This window comes from Lichenostomus cassidix, chromosome 10, assembly GCF_008360975.1.
Source record: "Lichenostomus cassidix isolate B80296 chromosome 10, HeHo_3.0, whole genome shotgun sequence".
Taxonomy (NCBI): Eukaryota; Metazoa; Chordata; class Aves; order Passeriformes; family Meliphagidae; genus Lichenostomus; species Lichenostomus cassidix.
Window position 1 is genome coordinate 14,049,274 of NC_139491.1, and position 13,294 is coordinate 14,062,567.

At 39.5% G+C, this 13,294-nt stretch overlaps 1 protein-coding gene across 1 annotated transcript in view; it reads right to left on the reverse strand.

The window, feature by feature from the left end:
• Nucleotides 1-5,391, reverse strand: part of MYO1E (myosin IE) — a 107,783-nt gene extending 102,392 nt beyond the window's left edge. Inside the window, exon 1 of the mRNA XM_085070771.1 lies at nt 5,328-5,391. The gene's annotated coding sequence lies outside the window, so the exon portion shown is untranslated. The remainder of the gene's footprint in view (nt 1-5,327) is intronic.
• Between the last annotated feature and the right edge of the window lie 7,903 nt (nt 5,392-13,294).

A 13,294-nucleotide genomic window follows, 5' to 3' on the forward strand; every position in this document is an offset into this window, starting at 1 on the left:
CAGTTGTTTATGTAGTACAGTTTTGTGTTGTGGATACCTTTATATTGTGGATATCTTTGTCATTACAGTCTGATATAGTTAAATAGACAGTTGCCATGTTAGAGAAAAACATGAATGATAATGAAGAGCAGTGTATTCTTGTAACATCAATTTAAACTGAAATGCAAATTTTTCTTCTTTTCTCAATTTCTGTTTCATGCTCCACCTTCACGAGCATTTGGGCACAGTGTTCTCTGCATCTTGGAATTAAAGTGCTCATTAGGTATGTTTTCTAATACTGGAAACGTCTAATAAGAGACAGAGGACAAACTGATGAAGCCCTCCGATGTGTAGAGGAGGAATTCCTCCTGTGACACTCAGAAATTCGGAGGCAAATTTGAAAGAGACCAAGGAAATCGGATGCGCAGCCTCTACTCAATTTGCCACAGGGTGTCACTGTTACTCTTGGCAAATGAAGGAAAAGTCCCAACGTACCTATGTGATCTATAAATGCTGCAATACCACTGGGATGGGGCTGGAAGTATTTAACAATACTATGTACTTTGACAAAAAAAGAAATATTCTAAAGGCATCACTCTGTAAAATATCAATAAAGGCAGATGATTAATTAACTAAAATATTCTGAGAGTGATTATGATGCTCTTTTAGACAATGCATGAAGAATGCTGAGTGGGGACCAAAGCTCTCTGCTGCCTTTCTGTCAGCAGAAGTCTGGTTAACACAAAGCATTAAAAAATCCCAAACAAACTCCCAAACCCAGAAAAAAATCGGGGACAGCTCTAAAGCACTAGATCTTCAATCATGTACATCTCAAAGGGCAATGTGCCTTTAACACGGATGGTCCCAGGAGCTGCCGCAGATGAGCACAAGAGGCTCCTCCTGCACTGCCTCCTGCTCCCAGGCTGGCTTGGGCTGAAGGACCACAGGATAATCTCAACAGTTTCTACCAGATGAAGCTCTGGGCCCAGTGCAAAAAGCTGCTCTCAATCCAGGCAAGGATTATCTCAATAAATAATACAGCGTAATAGCCTCAAACATTGCAAAATGAGAGAGAGCCATGACTTTTTTGGCATAGATCAGTGAAAAAATGCTTTGAGCTCAGTGATGTAGAGAGAACCCGGATCAAGTTTAAGAAGAAAACTGAGTAGTAATTGTCATAATACAAAAGACCTGAAATGTATGAGAGGGTGAGTAGGAATTGCTGGTAAGAGAGGAGACAGGAGATTTGCTTCTAGTAGGAAGGAATTAAAATAAAACACATCATGCACTGCTGCACATACTCCAAACAGTTACTCTCATTAAACCTGACTGCAGCTTCTGCTAAGGCTCATTTTCTAACACCACGGCAGTAAACAGACCTCCATGCTAGTGATTGAAGTTGAAGCAGACTGTAAATGAAGACATATTTCCGTGCCTGTGCTGTCTCATTGTTGTACTGCCATTTCCTGATGGTATCAGGACTGCAAGGTAGGCACCCACCCTGCCAGGTGGCCTTTGTGATCTTGCCATCTCCACCAAGAGTAACTTAAGGTTCAATAACTGCACATTAGAGTATATCTACATCTGCATATATAACACTGAATTTCCACATCTTCCATGTTCTTTCAATGTTCACTAGCTTTATGAATTATAATTTCAGTACATTCCAAGGATCTTGTCTTATATAAATCATGAAATTCAAGAAAGGTAGAATGACTCAAAGCAGGGCTTTTAAAATGCAAATAACTGAAAACAACAAAAGTTAAAACATATTTTATGCTGTTGCCATGCTTTGAAAAGATAAATGCCAGCCTGTTTAGTACTATAAATAATAAACCTTGTTCACTTTATGAAGATCTTGCGGGGATTGATCACTTTGTATCTTACACAAGCTTGAATATGTGAAGTGCTGTGACCCAATTCCACATATGCTTTCCTTTGTGAGATTAATCTTCCTAAAATGAATGTGGCAGCTCACAGTGTAAACTGCTTGCTTACCTCTTTCCATGTATAATGTTTTATGTTGCAAAACAGAAGGGACTGCTGGTCTCTAGTATGGTCTCCTGGTATCTTAGAATCATAGAATCATTTAGTTTGGAACAGATCTTTCATTAATAGCAAAATTATAACCATTATTTAACATTTTGGATTTCCAGTTATTGTGGACTAACAAGACAAAAAAAAGTATAATATTATCTGTGTTTATTTTAGTAATGTATCTCCATTATCCAGAGTGAGGGGAGATAAGGAAAATCCAATACTGACATCATGAGACAGAGCACAGTGGTGGGATACTGAATCTCCTAATAGATTTTGGACTAGTTTGGGCCCATTATCTATAGCTTTGTGCCCTTTACTTCAGTAAACTACCTTGTAGTAAATTGATTATTTACATTTATCAGGTTGCCTGAACTGTAGTAATTTACACTCCAAGTTAAATAAAAAAAAATAACGAGGAAAAAGTGACAAAGGAATTGAGTATTATTCTGTCCCTGAGGCCCCACTGCCACCTGAGGTCACTATTCTTGTCAGGCAAAGGCAGGCAGGCAAGCTGCATGTCTGCAAGAACTGACAGCTCTGGAAAGGATTTCAGCAGGTAGGAAGCCCCAGGGAAGGTCATACAAATTATTTCACTAAGTCAAAAGATTATGCCCTATGGATAGCACTTGTTAAGACAAATCCATTAACGAGGGCAAACCCAGAGATTCAGTTAAGGATGAGTCTCCTTGTGGTCTTCTGGGGATAGGCTGGCACTGCCTGACACATGTGGGCAGAAACTCCACATGGCAAACACCACAGCAGGGCAAAAAGTCCTCCCTCCCCTGCATTAACTACAGCTTGGTTCCCAGTAAAGCACACTAAAGTAAGAGAAATTCCATAAATAGGACAGCTGTCTGACACACTCGATCCAAGCCAGGCAGAAACCAAAGAACCTCATACATTTAATGGTGGCTGTGAAGCTCCTGCTGCCTTTCATTGGCTCCAGAGAGTCCTCACTGAGCTACAGGGGAACAACTGAGGATTCCAGGCAAGATTCAAGTGACGGGGACAGGAATGGAGTCATCTGCACTATGAGATAATCATCTGTGTTTGCATCTGGGAAGCTCAATGGAATATTATGGCATTAAGGATAGAACCACAAGATTTTCACTGAGAAGATATTTTAATTGTCATTCAGAAGCAGAAGGATAAGTAAGTAAAGGACCCAGCAATGCTCATTTGAGAGTCTTTTGCTTCATGAGGGGGCAGTGGAACAAGGGAGCCTGAAGGAACACTGGCAGAGGGTCTGGCTCTCGTGCCATGTGGTGTGACTGTGACTAACTGCAAATGATTAACAACCTCCACTCGTATATACTCTGGCTCACAGAAGCATATAGTAATTAATACTGAAAAGTCTACACATATTTATATGTGGCATCTAAAATACATCTTATATTTTGCATTTAAACAAATTTGCTAGTTTGTGCACGATGAACCTGGTTTTCACATGAGTACAAAACTTATTTGAAATACTTAGCTCACCTGGGCTGTGTCAGATACCTTTCTGTAACTCTGGTTTTAATTGTACTATTAGCCAATGCCCCATAGTTCCAGAACAGGTAGTATTCACACTACAATCCTTGTAACAATCTATTACCAGTCAAATCCCTATCTGTGCATGAGATAAAAACCCCAACAAAACGATATGAGAGACATTAATGGCCCAGTTTGGTACTGATTAAAAATACTGCAAAATAGCGTCCCACACAAGTAATGGTCTTTCTTCCTAATTTTTTTTTGTTTTACTCAAGGCAATTTAATTAATATATTAATGGAGTCTGGCTATCCACTGCCTTTAATTCACTCACTGCAGAGCCTGATGGTTTCAAATTCCCAGAAGCTGATGAACTCCGTAAACATGCTCTTGCTGCACTCTAGTCATGTGTAAGTACACCAATATAATTTTGTTGTATGATAAAATAATTACCAGTTTTACAATATCCCTTGTAGACAGGGATTATAACAATTCAGGTTAGAGGAATGGCACACCATTAATTTTAGTCATCTCTCAAGACTACAGAGCACAGCTATGACACAGCAAGAGTAACAGTCATTACCAGTTCCCGCTTCCCAGCGTTAACCATCCTCAAACACCAAACTTTCAATTAAACCACGGCAGTAAGAAAATGCTATTTATACAAAGCTTGCAGCTTGACTGTTTTATAAATGAGTATGTGGGAAGCAATGTGAAATATCAACTGATAGTTAATATTTAAATTGCTGCTCATTTACACTTAAGGCAAGTTTCATTGCTATTTGCAGAGAGTTTCAAAGTTCAGAATTATGTGATTCACTTCAAGAACTTTTATAAATAACAGTATGTTATAAGGGAAAAAAACAAAACCAACTCGTGATGAATAAAACTTTCTCCTGGGGAAAAGAATATTTTTTAAAGACAGTGATCTTTTTTTTACTTATTGAAAGAACAGGTTCTTTGGTCTGTTTTACAAAAAGCATTCAGAAAGGCGAGTGCTTCTGTCCTGGATGCTTAAATCTCATGGAAATCATCCAGAAAAGCCAGGAAATTGACTGTATATAGGATAATCTGCAGTTAGAAATAACACTGCCTTTGCAATGTCATCATTCACCCAGAGGGTTGGGCACTGGAACAGCCTCCCCAAGCCTGTCAGAGTTCCAGAAGCATTTGGACAATGCTCTCAGGTACATGGGGACTCTTGGGGTAGTTCTTCACAGGGCCAGGAGCTGGACTTGAGTCCCTCCAGCTCAGGATATTCCATGATTCCATGATCATTTACTTCAACTAGTGATAGTTAATGCCATACACATAAACATGCCGTGTAATTAAGACTCAATTCCCCTAGTAATACAAGCATCAATTTAAACAATCATACTCATCTTTTGCAATGAATTTTGAATCCATTTCTATAAGGCACTCCAGACAGATAGAGAATGGATGCCTTTAGCACAAATCGAGAGAGAGGAACATGTTTAAGTCCTGCGTGTATTCCCAGCATTTCTTCACCACTCTGCCTTGGGTGGCTCTCCAGCCACATGCTGCTCTTCCCAGAGCTCACCCAAGTTTTCCACATATACCTACCAGGCACCTTAATGAAGCTGGGGAGCTCATAGGTTAGAACCACAGCTTGGAATGAATCTGGGTTTCTTTTGTTAGTTGCTGATCATTAAAGTAATGAAGAGGAGATTGAGAAGCAGAGCTCTGCTAAATATTTTACCAAACTTAATTTCAATCTGATTTTGTTTCTATTTAATTAAATTTTCTTAAAGGAAGACTCTCTAGAATCATGTGGCTCTAGCAAGACATTCAAAGAGCAAAACTCAAAACTTACCTGGCTGTCATCTTCCAGCTTCCTTTGTCTCTCAGCCCCATCAGTTTGACAAGGAGATTCTAATTTTCTTCATGGTCCATGCAGTCCCTGTGGAAGAAATTGGATGTATTGATAATATCTCAATAATCCTCACTAGTTTATGAACTACAGGAGTACCCTTCCTAAATAATTAACCTGAATGTGTGCTAACACCAACAATAAAAAGCTCCATGAATCCCCAGATGTGATTAAAAGAAAAAAGAGAAAAAAACCTAAATCAGAAATTTTGCAATTACTTACTTTCCTAACAAAGAAAATATCATACTAAGACTTAATACAAACTCAGCTCATCCTTTTACTAAAGGTAAGCCATATTGGCTAAGCAGATACCAGTCCAACTCAAAAAGGGGAAAAAAATTAAAAATATATATAGACAGCTACCACTCTAATAAAGCCAATGCTCTCAAGAGAGCACCTCCATCTCTTCTGTTCCTGTCCTTAATCCTAAAACTCAGTCAGTCTCCCTCAGGTGGGAAACCTATCAGCATCCTGACCTTTAGCACGTGGGCACATCCACATTCACAGAACAGCTTTATTTTCTCCTCCTCCTAAATAAATCATAACACTTCCTCTTCAAAACAAGGAAAATGTTACAATGAAACTGAACTTGGGGCCGAATCTGGCAACATAATACACCAACCACACAAACTGTGCACCAGGATAAAAAGGTGGGAGCAAACCCAGAGCAGCTCAGGACGTGTTTGAGGAACAGAAGGATTTCCTGGGGTGCCTCAAGTCCAAAGCAGGTCAGCAGTGAGGAGCAGTGTGCCTGCCAGGCTGCTGTGCAGTGAAGCACCAGGATCATGCTGACAAGGCAGTGGCCAGGCCTCTGTCACCAGAGCCTCGAGCAGGCAGCAGCACCTGTGCCTGCTTCACACAGCCTGCTCAGCCCATCTCCTGCTGCCAGGGAAAGCTGGGAAAACTGTCCTTGGAACACACTGAACTGGGCACTTCTTGATTTGGACATTCACAGCTATCAATATCAACAGTTTCAATGAGTTTGTTACGCACTATTTGAACTTTAAAAAATAAGATTAACACCAATGGTGGGGTAAAATTTTGAAATACAGTTTGGAAATGTATTATTTATTTTATTGCTAGGAATAAAATGCAGCTATCTGCTTAAAAAACCCACTTTTAGGCACTCAAACTTATCGGGTCTCCCTAAGACTGAAGCTCCTAGATGACCAGAGTCTCTTTAAAAAGTATGACAGGCTCTAAATCACTTCAGTGCTTTTATAAAAAAGGAATTATTACTAACATTCTCATATATGATCATCATTGTGACAACATTGAAATGTTCACATTATAAAAATCATTACTGCAGACAATCCATCAACAAACAGATAAATTAAATTATTACTCAAAATATTCAAGCCATCTCAGCTACTTACAGGCTATCCTTGCAGCCTGGCATTAGCAGTGTCATCGTTGCCTCTGACCTGCCACATTGCATTATCTTCATAATTAAGCGGGAATCCAGAAGAACAATTTTGACCATGATAAAAAGATAGCCTTGAATTACATTAAAGAGACCCATGGCATTTTTATTTAGGCATCCTTGAAGATTTAAGAGGAGTAATAGCTTCAATTAAAAAATAATGTTTACATAAAACAAAGTCTTAGGTAAGTAGATGTTCTATGTATAGAGCAGAAACAGACAAATCTTTGAAAGCTTGGTTTCATTAAAAGACATCTGGGTGTCCAAACAGCTCTGGTTAAAAATGAACTTGAAATGCAAAAATAGAAAGCTGCTTTAAGCATCTTTCTTTATTTGCCTGGCTCAGGTAACCGTGATAATTTTTCTTATGCTCTCAGAGCATAGCAAATGGATCAAACTCTAGACCAACAGAGTTACAAAATTAAGGATTTCACTTATATCTGCACTAGCACTAGCAAGACATGCAGGAAAAGCTACTCCTAGAGCTGTGTGAAGCAAGATTACCTCTGGACATAAGAAGACATTCCAAATATGTTGGTCTAATTGGTAGGCAAATTTTAAGTCAGATTTTTACAGTATTTTTAAACTTCTAATTAGTCGTTATAATAACCAGTGGTCTAAAGTTTCTCCAGAAAAACAAATACTTAAGCAAATACCTGAAAGCTTATCCAAGCTTGAAAAATCCTCCTACCTCATTAAAAGCACTGAAAAAAACCAGACAGTTCCTTCCTCTCTCTGTCCCCATTCTCCTTTTTTTCATCCTCTCTGTCATAATAAAAAGAAGTTTTAGAAAACAATTGTGCATAATAAATATATGAACTATCTGTGGTCTTCTAAATCTAGTTCAAGAAAAATACACTGAGAGCAATTTGCATTCACTCATGACTAACAAAAAGCCTTTTGATGTTATTGGGAAAGAGAGAAGTTTTATTTTGAGAGCTAACTATACCACAGCCAAAGGCAGATCTATTACTGGAAAAGTGTTCCCTCTGTGCATGTGTCTATTGTGATTGCTCCCCCTCAGCTGGCTCATGAAATGGTTACTAAGACATCGATGCTGGGGCTGTTGCTCAGTCGTTTACTCTGTCAGGTTCTCCAGTGCTGCGGAGATGAATCACAGATGACTGAGGGCTGTAATTCCTATATGCTACTTCAATCTGTGATTACAAGACATTAATTGAGCCCAGTGCACTGTCCCCACGGTGGCACCAGCCCTGGTCTTTGGCTGCTCAGCAAGGGCTCGTGTTAGGGGAGTGCTGGGCTTGAGATGTGCTTTGTCACTCCCCTGACAACACTCTGCTTCCTGAGCCGTGCTGCTGACACTTGGTACACCCACCTACAGGCACTGCTTTGCAGCTGATGGAACGAGGAGACCGGCGAGTCTTTGAAATCGGGAATGAGTAGGGAGAAGTCCCACTGATTCTGTCACAAACAATAACATCAGAAGTGCAGCTGGAAGAGGGATCCACTACTCCCACACACTTGGCCATTTCAGCCAGCCTAGGAGCCAGCAGGCACTTTCTGCTGCTCCCATTTGCCATGTTTGGGAAGTCAGAGCATGGGCTGCTCCATGCTGTGCTGCCTGTGCGGAAAAACGTGGCCTGCATTCCCGAACATGGCAAACCCACAACCTGTCTTCTTCAGTGCTCTGCAAACACACCAATGAAGCCTGGATTTCTCTAAGGGATCCAGATAAAATAGATCACATCTAGAGTTTTGAATTGTCAAGAATTTTCCATCAAACCCTATATTCAAAGTAGTTTCACTTCCTCCTCCAGAGGTCCACAGCTCATCATCAGTGAAACAATCTAGCACCTGCTTTGAGAGTTCCTTGGAATTCAATAAGGAATGTCATTTTGAAAATCTGCCTGTGTCTAAAGGAACCACAGCCTCCAAATATGCTGTATTCTGACAACAAGAATTATTCATTTTTCTTTCCATTCTCTGAATGCTCATATTTGCAATAGTTTCCATGACGGACTGTCACCAGCTGGCTGGAGACAAACAGCATTTTTCACTGAGCCATGACTGGCTGCCACTCTCCAGTGATGAGAGCAGTGAATTCTTCTCTGCATTCCTCTCCAAATTCCTCTCTCAATTCCTCCCAGGTCTCCAGTGACTCACAGGGGCATTTGCCCTTCGTTGCCCTGCTGCTGCTGCTCTCAGTGTGTTGTGTCAGTATAAAGGGGCAGTTACAGAGAAAGGACAAGATCTCATTTAAAATAGAAGATAAATTAGTTGCACATGCTTGAAAAATATTAACTTCACATTCACCAGCGATTGGTTAAAATAAATCATACAAGGACTGGACTGATGTCCTTAGTAGTGATACTGAGACTTTGTAGGAGAAGATGGGAAGAAATAGGGAGTGCTAGTTTTATGCAAGGTAAGAAATACAATTGTAAATTTGTAATCCATGCACTCCAAGACAAAAAAAAAAAAAATTCTTTCTCCCTAAAGCCATATTAAAAAGGTATATATTTGATCAACTGAAACTTAACCATTAGGATTCTAAAGGCCAAAATTCAGTATTCTCTAGCAGATGAGGGCATTCTGATTACTTTCCTTTTTGGAAATCTTGGCTGTAGAAATTTGGCTTTGCAAGCCTGAACTGTCCCATGTGCCCTGCCTCAACTATAAGTCCAAAGTTTAAATGAATTTATTCTCAGTTTTGCTACAACATTCTGTCCTTGAAAGGGCTTGTGCTTAGCTTCAAGGTCAAAGGCTTTATTGGAATGGCCTTTACAGACCACGTGACCATTTTTGTGGTATTCATATTAGTTATTTAAATTGCAGAAGATGGTAATTTTTTCAGGGAAGAAAAATTTCTAGTGTGTTGCTTTAGGACAAGATAAATAAGGTTGATCTTCAGATGCTTATAGATGAGGATCTGTTAAAGCTGTAGGCCTAAAATGCAGATTTCCTGTCAACTTTAATTAGCTTCTGTGAACCCTAAATTATGTAGTTGTTTAAAATTCACCAGGGTGAAGAAAAGCAGTTTTGTCAACTTTCTGTTGTTCACACTCATCCAAAAAGATGGCAAAGTGACTCTGTGATGTGAATTGTATGTCAGTGAGAAATGAATGCCAAGCCCCAGAATTACAAAATGCATCAGAAGGACCTGACAGAGGCTGACATGAGAGGAACGACAATTCCTTATACAGAAATCAAAGTGCAAACATGCTAAGCATGATGTCAGTGAAAACGTGTGAAATTTCTTTGGGCAGAGAAAAGCACCTGCAAGGTAGATATGCTGAGAAGTCCCTGTAGTTATTGCATTTGAGGTACTTCATTCACACTAACACAGTGGTGTTGTTTAATATGCTCACACTTTAATCTGAGTGTGTGCTAAGAGTAATAAAAGACAAGAATGAATTTTGAAAGATGTTTGCATTACAGAAATGACCACAGGTCTTACTCAATAGTTACAAAGTCATTAGGCAAATCTGACAAATCCTTATTCCTCACAACTGAGCACATTTCAGAAACACTCTCTCTGTAACTACTTTTTACAAAATGGGAGACACCAGTTTTTTTATTTTTAAACAAATGATTTGTCTGTGCTCTTCTTTACCCTTTACAACAGAAGACCATTTGGGGAATGGATCACTTTCTGGAAATCACATACCAGTGTAGGAACAAATAATTTGGGGAAGAGACTGCCTTTGTGAACCTCTCTTCAAGTTTGGGTATATAGAATATAAAGTTTAATCACAAAATTAATAATATTTCACATATTCACTAATTCATCCTTCAACTGGAAACTCAGCATCAAAACTATTTACTACCTCCTGTAAGGTAGAAACAATATTATGTTTCAGGGCATTTTACAGGAAAAAAATCAAACTTGTCACATATATGCTCTTAATTCCTGGACTACTCATTGGGCAAAGTAGACAGCAGAGAATAACTAATAACATGAGATGCAATTACTAGGACTGCCTAAAAAAAAGAGGAAAAAAAAAGGCAGCTAACAAAGAGGTGATTTAATTTGAATACCATTAAAAAAATGTGGGCATCTGACACATGCTATAAGCTACCATTTAAAATCCTAGCCTATTCTACCTTATTCTCTAAAAAGAAGGAAAGAGGAGAAAAAGCAGATTATTTTCTGATATGGGAGTCCCACGTCATTGCAGCTGCACAAGAATTAGATCAAAACCAGAAAGTGCTGCAGTCCCTGTAGATGGATACAATACAAAATGGTCACTTCTTCACTATCAGCCTCATCTCAGGGCTATTTTATCACCTTCTGTCACATTAGGAAAACACACGATTTTGTTCATCTGCAAATCTGTTCAAAGAGAAAAAGAGGATATTCCTTGTAGTTCTGGGATATTATAAACCCTGGGCAACTGCAACATCCTGTAATGAAAGCACAAGTCACTCTGGAGGTTCTTCAGTCCCTGGCTCCTTTAAGGGACCAATGCAGGAGATTAGCCTTGTCCACTGAACTAGGAAGACAGTCTTTGGGTATAAACAAACATCTCACAGTCATGATGAGGGTCTCTTCTATAGACACATTAATTCAGAATAGTGTAGCTGTTTCTCTAGTAGCTCTGTGCCTCACTCAGACTCAAAATAGACCTGAAATAGTACTTGACTGAAGCCTTTTGTACAAGGATGTATTTACTTCTTGGCTTATCAGATAAAGAAGCAATAGACAGCACACTGATATTAGACACACACTATTACCACACACATTTTGTTATGCCTGACCTTGATATATGACATGTGATCTGTGCACAATGTTTTGTCCTTGAGCAATTGGTTATCCACAAACAGACACACAATTGGCCATCCCTAATGATGCCCCATGTATATGAGAAACAAACAGACATTAAGGGTGTGATTGTATTCTGGCAAACACCCAAGTGTGGAAGGTGTGCTGGGAGACCCATGATCATTTCTACAGCCTGTAACTCTAAAGTGAGCTCACATTCATCATGGTGTCTAAGAAGTTATCATCTAGGGAGGGGAAACAGCTGCCTCCAAACCACCTGGCTGGATAGCATACAACAGAGAGGAGAATTAAAGCTCACAGAAGAGTGGGTCTTGTCTCTGGTGGGCCCTGGAGGCAAAGAAAAGAGCCTTTGCTGGCCACAGACTGTGTGGCTTGCTTTCAAGCTGTAAATACAAAATTCTGCAAAGATAACCAGTGCCATGAATAAAGGCTTTTAAAGGACTTCAGTATACTGTTTGTTAACCTTTCTTTGCTACTATCTACACAATAGCTATAAATGTTTGTGAAATTAAGTTTTATTAGCCAGGATGTCTACAGAAAGCAGACAAGACCTCTTCCTGCCATTTGTGTGCATTCACAGCAGAATCTCTGACCTGAAAGGTAAAAACCTTTGGTAGGAATGCACCTGACTGAACACAGTTTAATCAACGAGTTGAGGTGCTGATTGCTATTAAAGAATATACAAATACCAGAATTCCTGAAATGCCTATAAAATCCAATCTGTCACAAACAAAATGAAAATCAAGATTTATCAAATAAATAATTACAAATTCTTATTTCCTTGCTTATACTACTGGAATTTGGGGTTTCAGCAACATCCCCTGAAGGGTTTGCCTTTTGAGCCCTATAACAGAGCCCTGAAGACCGAGGGCTGTGCACAGCACTGACACTGCATTCATCACGGGAGGTGAGGCAGTTGTCAACAAAGCAACTCATTTGTTTTGTGTAGAGCAAAAAAAAAGAGCCAACAGTAGAGGTCAGACATGAACTGTAGATTTCCTCTCCAGATTTCTTGCCTGAACAATTCATACTGTTTACTGAACACCCAAAAATATCTGGGGCACCTGTGCCAAAACAGCAGTGGATAACAGGAGAAGAAGGAAAGAAAATGAGTCTCTTTTCCAAAATGAGACAAGGCAAAAACACAGATACTAAGAGCACTGCCATGGAAAGGTTGAAGTACAAATGAATAATAACACTTGTTTTTTCTGCAAATAACACAGAGCTCCCCTAGCAACTCGCTCCTGTGTCTGCAGGCTGGTCCAAAAAGGTCAGTATCTCATGGGAAAAAAACCAACCAAAATCCAAAAAACCACCAGCTTTGACTTGGAGAGTTTTTTTGAGAGTTAACTTTACCACTTGCTGGTTTTGACTACCCCTTGGTAAAGTTCTTTGGCAGTTGGCTCATTTGAAAAGGGGAAGGTTTCAGTCCTGCTGTATGTGACAGCTGGAACACCTGAGGCACCAATGTGCTGATCTACTCAGGTTGTCTCAAGATTCATCTCCTTTTGTGCTCAACATTCAAAAATACTTAAAGAGTAGCTACATGAATTAGGTCAGTGCTTAAACCAAAAGGGATAACCTGGATTTTTAAAGCTGAGAATTAACACGGACTAATAAACTGCTGTTTGATGGTAATTTGAAAAAGAAGGATTTAGTTACCCCTTGCAAATGAGGACACTCTTCAATACCATTCTTCTTTAAGTGTAGCTGCCTAGGACATTCACTTAATGCAGCAGCTGG